Source organism: Corapipo altera, unplaced genomic scaffold (assembly GCF_003945725.1).
Source record: "Corapipo altera isolate COAL_440 unplaced genomic scaffold, ASM394572v1 61411, whole genome shotgun sequence".
NCBI classification, from domain to species: domain Eukaryota; kingdom Metazoa; phylum Chordata; class Aves; order Passeriformes; family Pipridae; genus Corapipo; species Corapipo altera.
The window spans coordinates 14,645,298-14,656,058 of NW_020884875.1; the positions used below are offsets into that span (position 1 = coordinate 14,645,298).

The window sequence follows — 10,761 nt, forward strand, 5'->3', positions numbered from 1 at the left end:
TCCCCATTTAAAACAATAGTGCCTTAGATGTTGTCTCTGTGACCAAAACCTAGATTGTAGGGCAGGGTGTCTCTCCTCCTGTCTCTGAGTGATAGCAAAGACAGGCTGCATGCTCCACAGGGCATGCAGATGGTGTCTGAATGGCTTTTTGGGGTCTGCACTGTGGCTACTGTCAGGAGCCAAGCCTAATACTTTAAAAATTGAGCCCTTTCTGCAGGAGATGCTAAGTTTACTGTTTCTTCAATATATCCTTGATGTAGTCCTGCTAAATATCTTTTTTGTGAGTGAATCATAACAAAAGCTTGGTGTAGATTAGAAGCTGGGCTCTCGTACTGGACATTGCTAATGGCCCTCTTCTGATGAAAGTTTTACTGTGGGTGGCTTGGTTCCAATTTGAAGATTTCCCCCCCCTGTTTCTTCAGTATCTCCAGGGTAGGGAGAGGAATGTGCTCCCTGATGTGCATTCTTTCCCACTGCTATTTCTGGCTATGCACAGTCTGCTTCTTCACAGTGACTGGACCAGTGTGTTTAGTTAGTGAATAGACTGCTATGGGAGATTAAACAGATTTCCCAACAGTGAGAGAACAATATCTTGTGATCATTCCGTGGTTGGTTGGTTTTTGGATGTTTTTGTCCTTAACAATTTCACAATAATGGAGTTTCACATGTCTTAAGCTCAGATTCTTAAAGTTCAAAACATGCATCTGGTTTTGTGCAGCTTACTGTTACAGCAAGTGGTCCACTTCTGAAGATGGAAATATAGAGATGCTATGGAGAAATATGGCAATGTGACATGAAACCCAGCACCAAAGTTTGGGGAGGAAATCTCTGACACAAACGCTGGGCTCATGCTTCATCTTCATGCCTTCCTGTATTTAGGAAGGCCATTAGATATTTGCACATGGGACCTGAGAGCTTCCTCTCTAGATTTCATTGGAATAGATGCAAGAATGAGCCTTGGGGACTAAGAGGGAGCAAACCTTCTCCCATGACAGAAAGCCATGGAACAAAGAATGAAAAAATTAATCCCTTCATCTTGAGATTTACCACTCTCACCCTTTGGGTGACTGATAATGAAATTTTGCTTGTCCCCCTCATTTTGCTTTTCCATCTGCAATTTTGTGCATGTAAAAAACAAAATTCCATCTGAAAACCCTCAGAGGCACAGCTCTTTCCACTGATCCATCCACCAGTGGACTATATATGGTGCCTTCTGCTCTCAGAGGACTGCATCTTGGACAAGAAAGGTGCCAGAGCCTGCATGCCACCTCAGTCTGCAATCTGCTAGTGGAGGAAGCTGTTGAACACCACTTGAGCAGCAATCAAAGTGTGAGGAGAAGGTCTGTCCTGCAAAAGTCCCAGAAGCAACCTCTGTTCTTCCCTCCCTGGGCTGTCCTCATGCACAAACACCTGCTGCTGTTTCATCCAAGATAAACAGGCACCAGTGCTGTACAGCCAGGATCAAAACAGATCATGCCTTCTCCCACATACAGTGAGGAGGATGACTCGTGGGTGATGGCAGGTCTGCAACTTAAAAGCTTCATTTAAAAATTATTAAGACTGTTCTTAGTCAGCTGCTAAAACATCCTCATGAGGACAGTGGCAATTAGAAATTAATCTTTTTTGAAACAGGAAAATAGTTTTAACCAATGCACAAAAACTAGAATGCAAACTAGTCAGAAGGTGGAGAGATTTATTTTAATGGCCTCTCTGTTCCTCTTTGCTCTTCTCAGGATATAGCTAGCACCAAAGAAAATCAGGCATACAGGAATCAGCCAAGTCAGTCCTCTTACAGAAATTAAAATCTCCCATCCCTGTAGTGTAAAAGAATGACGGGCTGAAGTGCATAATCTAGGGTATTCATCCCAAATCATATGAAGATATTAGGAATTATATTGCAAAATTATTGGTACTAGAGACACACAAGAACAATCTCCACAGTAGACCTTACAGATAACAATCTTTCTAACTGAGATGCAATACAACAGCAATAAGATAGCTTTGTGGATAAATAAACATGTCCATGCCCTGAATTAGCAGGGAAAATAAGGTTTGTGCATATACAGTAAAGCAGGCACACATTGCAAATTTCTCTCTATATTCTGTTACCACCCAGAGAAATGTACTTCTATTTAAACCAACTCTGGTGCACGTGACAGGAGTTCTGCAGCTGGCAGTGGTGTTATGTACTGCAAACACCACACATCCATTGTAAAACCGTGCTCATTGTAAGAAGTAAAATACAGTACCTGAGTCTTAACGGGCATATTAATAATAAAAATGGATTACAGGCATCCTTGTTTGCTGAACAATTATTCCAGGGAAGAGACTGATTTCAGATTTTGCCTCACTGACTGAATGACAGAACAGGTATTTGCATGTAGTGTCTTGACCTGGTGAAAATGTTAGAAATTTTATAAGCTTTAAGGAGAAATCAAAGTTTCTTTGTTGTTGTTTTTTTTTTTTTTTTTTGCTTTAGCTATGTTCAAGTACAACCTGTGTTATTTCTCAGGAAAAAAAAGAATATCAGAAAAATTTAATATAACTTATTGAATCAGAAGTCCATATAATCATAAAATTCTCCACATTTGAACATGATACATTTTTCAAATGTTTATCATTGAGGCTTTGCTGGTAGGGCTGTTAATGAAAACTCTGACTTTGTGTAATGCGCACACACTTTGGTGATGCAGTGGTGTTTGATTTTATGGGAAGCTTCAGTTGTAGGCTGCTTCAATTCCTTTAATAAGCTCTTACTTTCTGCTTAGCTGTTAAGTGCAGAAAATGTATGAAATATTTCAGCCTTACCTGTGTCCAATTCTGGCCTCTATCTACATCCAAGCTGTCAGCACTGTGTACCAGACAAGCCCAGGACTGGCAGCCGCATTTCATAAAATCACAGAATGGTTTTGGTTGGAAGGAATCTTAAAGATCATCTAGTTCCAATGCCACTGCTGTGGGCACCTTCCACCAGACCAGATTGCTCAGGGCCCCATCCAGTGTGGCCTTGAACACTTCCAGGGATGGGGCATCCACAACATCTCTGAGCAACCTGTTCCAGTGCCTCACCAACCTCACAGTAAAGAATTTCTTCCTAATATCTAATCTACATCTATCCTCTTCCATTTTAAAACCATTACCCTTTGTCCTACCACTACATGCCCTCAAAAGAAATCCCTCTCCAACTTTCTTTTACTTCTTTTTCTTCAACCTCTCCCTTAAAGACTCCTCTTGTTTAGGCAAAAATACTGAAATAGTGTGTTCTGTTATCCAGAAATCATATGAAACAGGACAAAGAGCAACTTAACTGTACAGTTAAGGGGAATGTATCCTGAAGTCTTGCAAGTTATCTCAACAAAGCCTGCTTTAAAAGCAGGAAATATAAAAAACCAAACCTGATATAACAACAGCTGATTTCAAGGATTCCCTGTTGTTCCCCGTGACATCTAGGTTCTGCCTGAATTTAATAGTGACATTTCTCGTTGTGGAACATGTTTGGAATTTTTTCTAAATTTATATACCAAATGTGTTTCAAATGAGGACCATTTCACTCAGGGTCAAGAAAAGTGCAAGGACTTTCCTTCTGGTCCTTTAAAAGGACCATTTGCATCTGGAGGAGCAAAACCATTGAAAACAGGAGCGAAAAGCACATTTCCAGTGCTCACTGCTTCCCAGACAAGTGAGATGTGGCTGGCAGTGGATGGTGGGACCATTCATCTCATGGACAGTGCCTCAGGATGTTCCCCATGCAGTCTACAAGCAGGCTGCCGTATCCATGGCAATAGGCGACTTAGCTGCTAACTTTTCAAGGTACAGAAAAGGGAATTACATTATTTCATTCTTGATGTAATGGCTGCCTGGTCAGACACTTACAGCTAGTAAACAATAAGCTTTGGGTCAGTTATTTCTTGGCAGCTAATGGCCACCTGTGCTAAAACCTGCCAGTTTCTGAAGTAATTCATTACGTGATAGAAAATGGCCTTTACATCAGTCATGGTATCAATACAAAAGTTTTGTTCCAAATGTAATCAGCTTTACGATACTAATGCTGCTTCTAAGTGAAAACTGGAGTTGCCTAGTAAGTGGAGAAATGCAGTGGACACATAGCCTAACTTTGGTACTTGTAGTGAAAGACTCAGCTTGTGTGAACTGCCAAAAGCCGCAATTAGAAGGGGAGAACTAGTTTTATCTTTACAAACAGAACACACTATGTCCTTTACCACTTATATTTTTTCTGGGGATCTGGGGGAAAATGGAAACACAGGACCCCATTACAATACTTACCACACTGATTCCACTTTTACAAAATTATGGATGAAGTATACTTCTTACCTGGACATGAGAAGCCGTAAAAAGCAAAAGCTTTCCCCACAGCCAGTGTATGGTGTTGGTAAGAGCACATGTATGCAGTTCTAGTCAGAAAACATTAAAATGACAAGAGTAATTTAATATCAAAAGGAATCTATTTTCAAGTTTTAGTATGTGCCTAATTTTTGTTCTCACATGCAAGCTATAAATGGCAATTGGTTTGTATACATGTGAAAATTTGTAATAAAGAAGTGCAGGAAGACAGTTATCCTCTCTCCTCTTTCTTCTCCCAACACCTTTCTTCTGCCTTGTTGAGGAAAATATTGCACTTAAATTGAGTTGTATACTAAATGTATTACTATTTTTATCATTTGAATCAATGGAAGAGCTTTCACCATTGTAGACAAAGGTGAAATAGCAGGCAAAACTCTCACTGCCTGAAAGTTTTGGAGCAGCAAAGGAGGGATCTTTACTTTTACATATGGAATGGCAGGATGGAAAAAGGGAGGGATGATCATGGGAGAAAGAAAAGGAGAAGAATTATGAGGTAGCCACACTGGCAAATGGAAAACAGTTGGTAATTGGAATTTCATTACATAGGGAAAATTAAAAGATTGAACTTGAAAGCAGAAGCCAAAGGAACAACAGTGTAGAAAGAATTAGAAAAAAAATTAAAAGACCGAGATTGAAGGGGGTAAAATATTGCTTTTATCACCTAGTGCAAAATGTGTATTAATGTTTCAATGGATGCCTAAATTCTAAGACATCACAACAAAGGGACAAAGGGTGGAAGCATTATATCACACCATACTTTTAAATGAATCCAGGACCTCTTACAACACATTCATATACACAAATATATACATATATATATATATATGTGTAATATATATACATATACACACACAGACATACACAGAGGGAGAGATAGAGAGTGTTTGTGTGGCCATGTGTGTGTGTGTGCGTGTGTGTGTGTGTGTATGTGTGTGTGTGTGTGTGTGTGTGTGTGTGTGTGTGTGTGTGTGTATGTGTGTGTGTGTGTGTGTAACAAATACCTGGAAATTCACTACCACTGAAGAAACTCCTATCAGATTTACCCACTTCTGCAGAATTGCTTCAAAGTCTGTCTTGTCCTTACTAACAATGTCTCCAATGCTCATGGTTTCTGAGGTGAAAATGGAAAGGTGAACAGTACATGAATCACGTCTTTCAAAATTCGCTGACAGCCTGAAGAAACAATAGAAAGGTATGTACTACCTGAATTCTGACATCTGAAGTTAATATTCTGCATCTTATTAAAAATAAGGACAATATAAAATTAAATATAATACCCCATTGTTATGAGATTTACTGAGTGCATAATTAAACTACTAAAGCATTTCTGTATCTGCTACAGTGCATTGCAAACTCCAGAAGATCCTCTATGAAGACAGAACTGGTTGCAACTGGAACACATTTGAGACCTGGTGGCTTACCAGAACAAAGGTTGTCAATTTTTGTCGTTGTGCAATGCTGTGCCCTGGTCACTGAAAATTGTGACCTTGAGAAGATATAGTCACACACATCTGCAAACTCACGCTCCTTGTGGCCTTTAGGGTGATGCATCAGATACTTTTGCAGGGAGACTTTAAAACAGAGAAAACCTACTTGGACTTGACATCTGGTTTTATTTTCTTCAAAAAAGAAGTGACTTAAAAGGTCCTCTAATGGAGGTATAAGTCATCCCACTGAAAAAGAAAATGACTGAAGCGAATTACAACAGTTATTATGAAAGTACGAGGTCAAGAAGTGCCAATGTTGTGCAAATGACTTATGTGCAAGTCATTTAAAGGGAAAGTTTTGACTGAAAAAGGAACAATGGAAGGATCATAAAATGTCATCTTTTTGAAACTCAAACGACCTACTTATTTTTGAGCACAGATTAGGATTAATGTTTTATAAATTAAAGAAGAAATACAGAGGTTTTCTCTCTAATTATTGTTCAGGGGACAACACTGAAAAATAAAGTAACCATTGTTTTTAAAGCAAAATTGTGCTCCACACAAACTAGGCATATAGAATCATATCTTGTCTGTAGTGCTTAGTGATAAGTGGGCTTTATCCATCTCTAAATCAGACAAAGCTCAGGCCATGCAAAAGTTCTTCTCATAAACATCCTACAAAAGAATATATCCAAGGAGAAGAAAATGAGTGCACGTGCAAAAGTAATTCTTGCAATTGAGGTATTTGGGTTAATTCCGTGTGAAGATGGTATGGTTGGGCCATCTGTACTCTACAAATAAAAATTAATCCTAAAGTGGATGAATCCCTCAACATCTTTAAAAAATGAAGATTATTTTTTTTTTTTTATGTTTTGGAGACTAAAACTGGGCTCAAGCTGTATTATCTAATTGGCATTATGCACTACCTAACAGGCAAAAATGTGAGTAAATATGAAATCCTCCAAGTCACTGTACATTGTTTCTAGTGGCAAGAACTTCCTTCTCTAATATCACTGATAACACCGGTATCACAAAGAAAGTAAGTAACAAGTCACTTTGAAGAGCAGGTAATGACCATATTGGTCTTTATTCTCACTTGTGCCAAAACCCCTTTCACACCAGCCAGGGAGACTAGAAAGTCCTAAAAGCAGCACTTTCCCAGGTGTTGAGCAACCTTAATGAACATGAAAATTAAACCCATTATTTGAGAGAGGGAATGATAAGTCTGGTTGCCAATAACCCTCATACAGATGTCTCATTCACTGGGAGACAGAGATTCATCTTAGCTGGGAGGTGAAATTATTCCATTAGCTGCAGAAGTCAGGGAAAACCACTTCCAAGTAAGGTGGCACTGTGTCCTTGGAAGGAAGGAGAGCCTTTCTTCCCCTCCCCAGTTAGTTTTGCAGATAGTAAAAAGTTGTGGGGGAAAAACAAAGAGAGAAAAAAAAAAAAGAATAGCTCTTTCTAAAGCTTGAGCACTGGTCATCTGAAGGATCTACTAACTCTGCAAGATAGTGCACTGAGCAGACAAGTGCAGCTGAAGATGCCTGCAGAGACAGGAGAGGAAAAGATAAAAGAGGAACAGAGCTGACAAAAGCTGAGAAAATATTACTAAAATAAAGTTAGAGGGGAGAAAGAAGCAAAAATAAAAGGGAGAAAAATGAGACTAAAAAACCCAAAACAACCAAACAAATAACCCTACAGTCTCAAAACAGATGCCTGCAATACGAGTTTTGGCTCCAATATAGTACAAGTCTGAGCCTAAGAGAAAACAAAAAACAAGACACACGGGGATACTTTCTCTTTCAATTTGTCCTTGTTTGTTCCATGTCCTGATTTTACTTCTAAAAAGGGAAACTCTCTGGCTCAGAAAAAGCCTTAAACTTTCTCTGCTGTTGCCACTTACTCTCTCATCTCCCATCCCCATTATTGGAGTGTTTTCACTTTGACTATCCATCTTTTCTCTATCATCAAGTAGCTACATTGAGTGCATCAGCTGGGCACAGTGAGATTTGGGGGCTGGCACTAGGGAGAAAAGGATGGTAGTGACACTTAAAATCCACAGTGATCTCAGAGGATTATTTCCCAGAAGAAACGCACTTGGGCATTAGACACCTCTTGCACTGAAACATTTTCTGGTTGTGCCTTACACCCAGAGTACACAGGCACTAACCTCGGGTAACTTGAGCAATGCTTCACTAACCTGGTGCAGCACAACTTCCATGAAGGTCTGCTGTTCCCTGCAGCTTCCACTGAACCAAGCCTGGCCCCACTGGCACTTCAATACCCCGCTCCACTGCTTTGCTCTACCTACAAAGGGGAAGGGGAGCTCAGTCTTGCACGGTCCTCCAGGCTGAGTGTTTGCAGATTTTGTTTGAGAAACCCTCCATATCTGACCTTGGAAAATGTGCAGCACTCTTCTACTGTGCAGGTTTCCTGGCTGTGAGGGTGGCCCAAGGCCATGGTTTTTAGTGTGTGAATGATAATACCCACCCTCATAAAGGACAAGCATTTAATGGACCATCTGTTTATGGTCTTCTCATGGTCTACTATGTTCCTGGCAAAACCATGGCTCCCGCTGTGTTTTAGGTCCCTTTCCCTCAGATTCAGTAATGCACTTAAATGTATGATGACAAAATCTTGATACAATAGTATGGGATAGAAAAGGCTGCAAGCTAAAGGGGAATTATACATATTTCTGAGATGATAGCAGCTATTGTATTGCCTAATGTCTACCCAACCCTAAACTGATGCAGCAGATGGAGGAAGGGAAAACAGGTTACATGCCTGTAATGTAAGTGTACTGACAAGCTTTGCTTTGCCAACTACCTCAATGAGTTGCCATGCTTCTGTTACAGTGGCTTCTAAAAGGACATGAAATTGAAGTTCAGATTGTGATTCATGAGTGCTTCTTACGTCAGAAGAGTGTGCTGAAAAACAAGTGTAGCTGCAGGTATAAGTCCTCGGGTTATAAAATAATTATTTTGTAAAAGGCAAAATATTTATCCTTTGGATACAGAGAACAAACAGTAAGTCTCGATCAGAATCTCCTAATAAGAAGCACCTTGAAAAACCCCATTATTTGTATAACCATGTTATTTGCTCCTCTGAGGCTTTGAAACAAAGAAAATTCAAACAAAAATTGCTGTCTTTTATTTGCTTCCAAATTAATGTTGCCATTTGCTATTTTATGACTTCACATGCTGTTTCGTTCTGAGCTCTCACACAGCACTTGTGAGACTGGGCCATCTTAATTTTGCTAATGCATACTTAAAATCAGATATAAGAACTTAGGAAATAAGGTGTTGAGTTCCCCCAGATACATGCCTCTTAAGTACTGTCCTGGAAGCACTGAATCAGAGCAGTCAGAAGTCAATCCTGCTTTCAGTCCCACTGGGCTGGATTTGAAGAAACAACTTTTTTTTAAACCTGCAGAGTTTACTACCAAACTACAGATTTTTCTGTGACTTATGTGTGATCCACGAACTTGTACCTGTTTTGTTGCAGGCTGCACATAAAAATAATTTCTACAGTATTTCTTATTACATAGCAATAATTACACCAGCAAACATTTTAATTTCAAAGGCGGGCATGAGATAAGATTAATGAGGGCCAAAGCTGTGTGAAACAGGATGAGATTCAGAGTTTACAAGATTTTGGCCTAATATACCCTAATACACTATATACTGTTGCTTTTTTACCTAACAGAGTTTGTAGCTAAGCATGTACAATGAACACAATTTAAAGGTGTGAAGATCTGACTAGCCAGGAGCCAAGCTGTTTTAAAATTGTCTTGCTGAATACCTTCTAAAAAACACACCACCCATATTCAAATCTAGACAAGTTTATGTGTGGCTAGTTTAGGCAAGAAGAAAATAGTTTTGCCCCACCTTGAATTTCTGCTTTCCAAAAGTCACTTCCTTTCCGGTGTCCTGTACTGTAATCAAACCAGCTGTGAACCCTGTCCTCGCTGACCACCACAATACACTATCAGGTAGGGGATTCCACGTCTGCATCAAAGCAGTGATAATGCCGGCACAGGGATACAGCTGCAGCACCAGGGCTTTAGCTCCAACCCCTCTTGTCACACCTTCTTGTTATGGCCCAGAACAAGGACTTGCAAGCTCCACAGTTAACATGAGGAGGCTTCTTGCCTGAGTTATTAGGATTTTTCTGCTTCTCGTGGTGAAAGCAGCATAATAGCTAACTGAGCTTGTCATTCCATCCCAAGACACGCACACCAGCATGTTTACACAGGAGCTGTGGGATGGAATAAGGAGCTGAAGGTTGCTTCAACTTGTCCCAATAAGTTTCAGTGGTTTTGGTGCATTTCGGGTGTAGCAGAAATGCTTGTACCTCTTTGACCTGCATCAGAAGTAATCTGCTGTTCATTTAAATGATATAGTTCTTTTGTGAGATTATTTGAAAAATAATTACAAAGAAACCTGTGCTTGCCTGGGATCTGAATCACTCACTAGCACTGAAATGAGTTTTTGGTAGGTACCACTACCTACCTCACCACTGCACACCCCCAACAGCCCCCCCACATGAGGGAGCATGACTCAAGGACTCGGTGCCTTCCTACCTGCTTTCTCATGACCACCATTTCCTTCTCCATTTCTAGATCTCTGCTGCCACTCTACACAACCTGAAAGGAAAGATGAAAAGTTGCCACTACGGGACAAAGGTTCAGGGATTTCATCAATGCTGGTAATATACCATGGTATTTCCCTCTCATTACTGTTGCTTTCACTGATCCTTTTCATGGCTGGATCATTTCATCTGCGTCATTGTCAGCCTTCACCACCGTTAGCCTTCGCAGACATGATACCAGTCACAACCTTTGTGAAGCCAGTGCACCAGATCACTAACTTCCCTCTCAAGATGTCCTTGTCAGGCACTTTAAATTAAATTAAGTATGCCTTCACCACACCTCCCACCTATGAGGGGATTCTAGCAAGTCCTGTGGTAC

General features: G+C 40.1%; 1 long non-coding RNA gene across 1 annotated transcript; it reads right to left on the reverse strand.

Annotated features, from left to right (window-relative positions):
• Positions 1-4,331: 4,331 nt before the first annotated feature.
• On the reverse strand, positions 4,332-10,436 carry LOC113943331. Its single transcript, XR_003526292.1, has 4 exons — positions 10,375-10,436; positions 7,993-8,099; positions 5,406-5,473; positions 4,332-4,412 (listed from the first exon to the last, which is right to left on the reverse strand). It is a non-coding gene; the product is annotated as an uncharacterized LOC113943331 (long non-coding RNA).
• Positions 10,437-10,761: the final 325 nt, after the last annotated feature.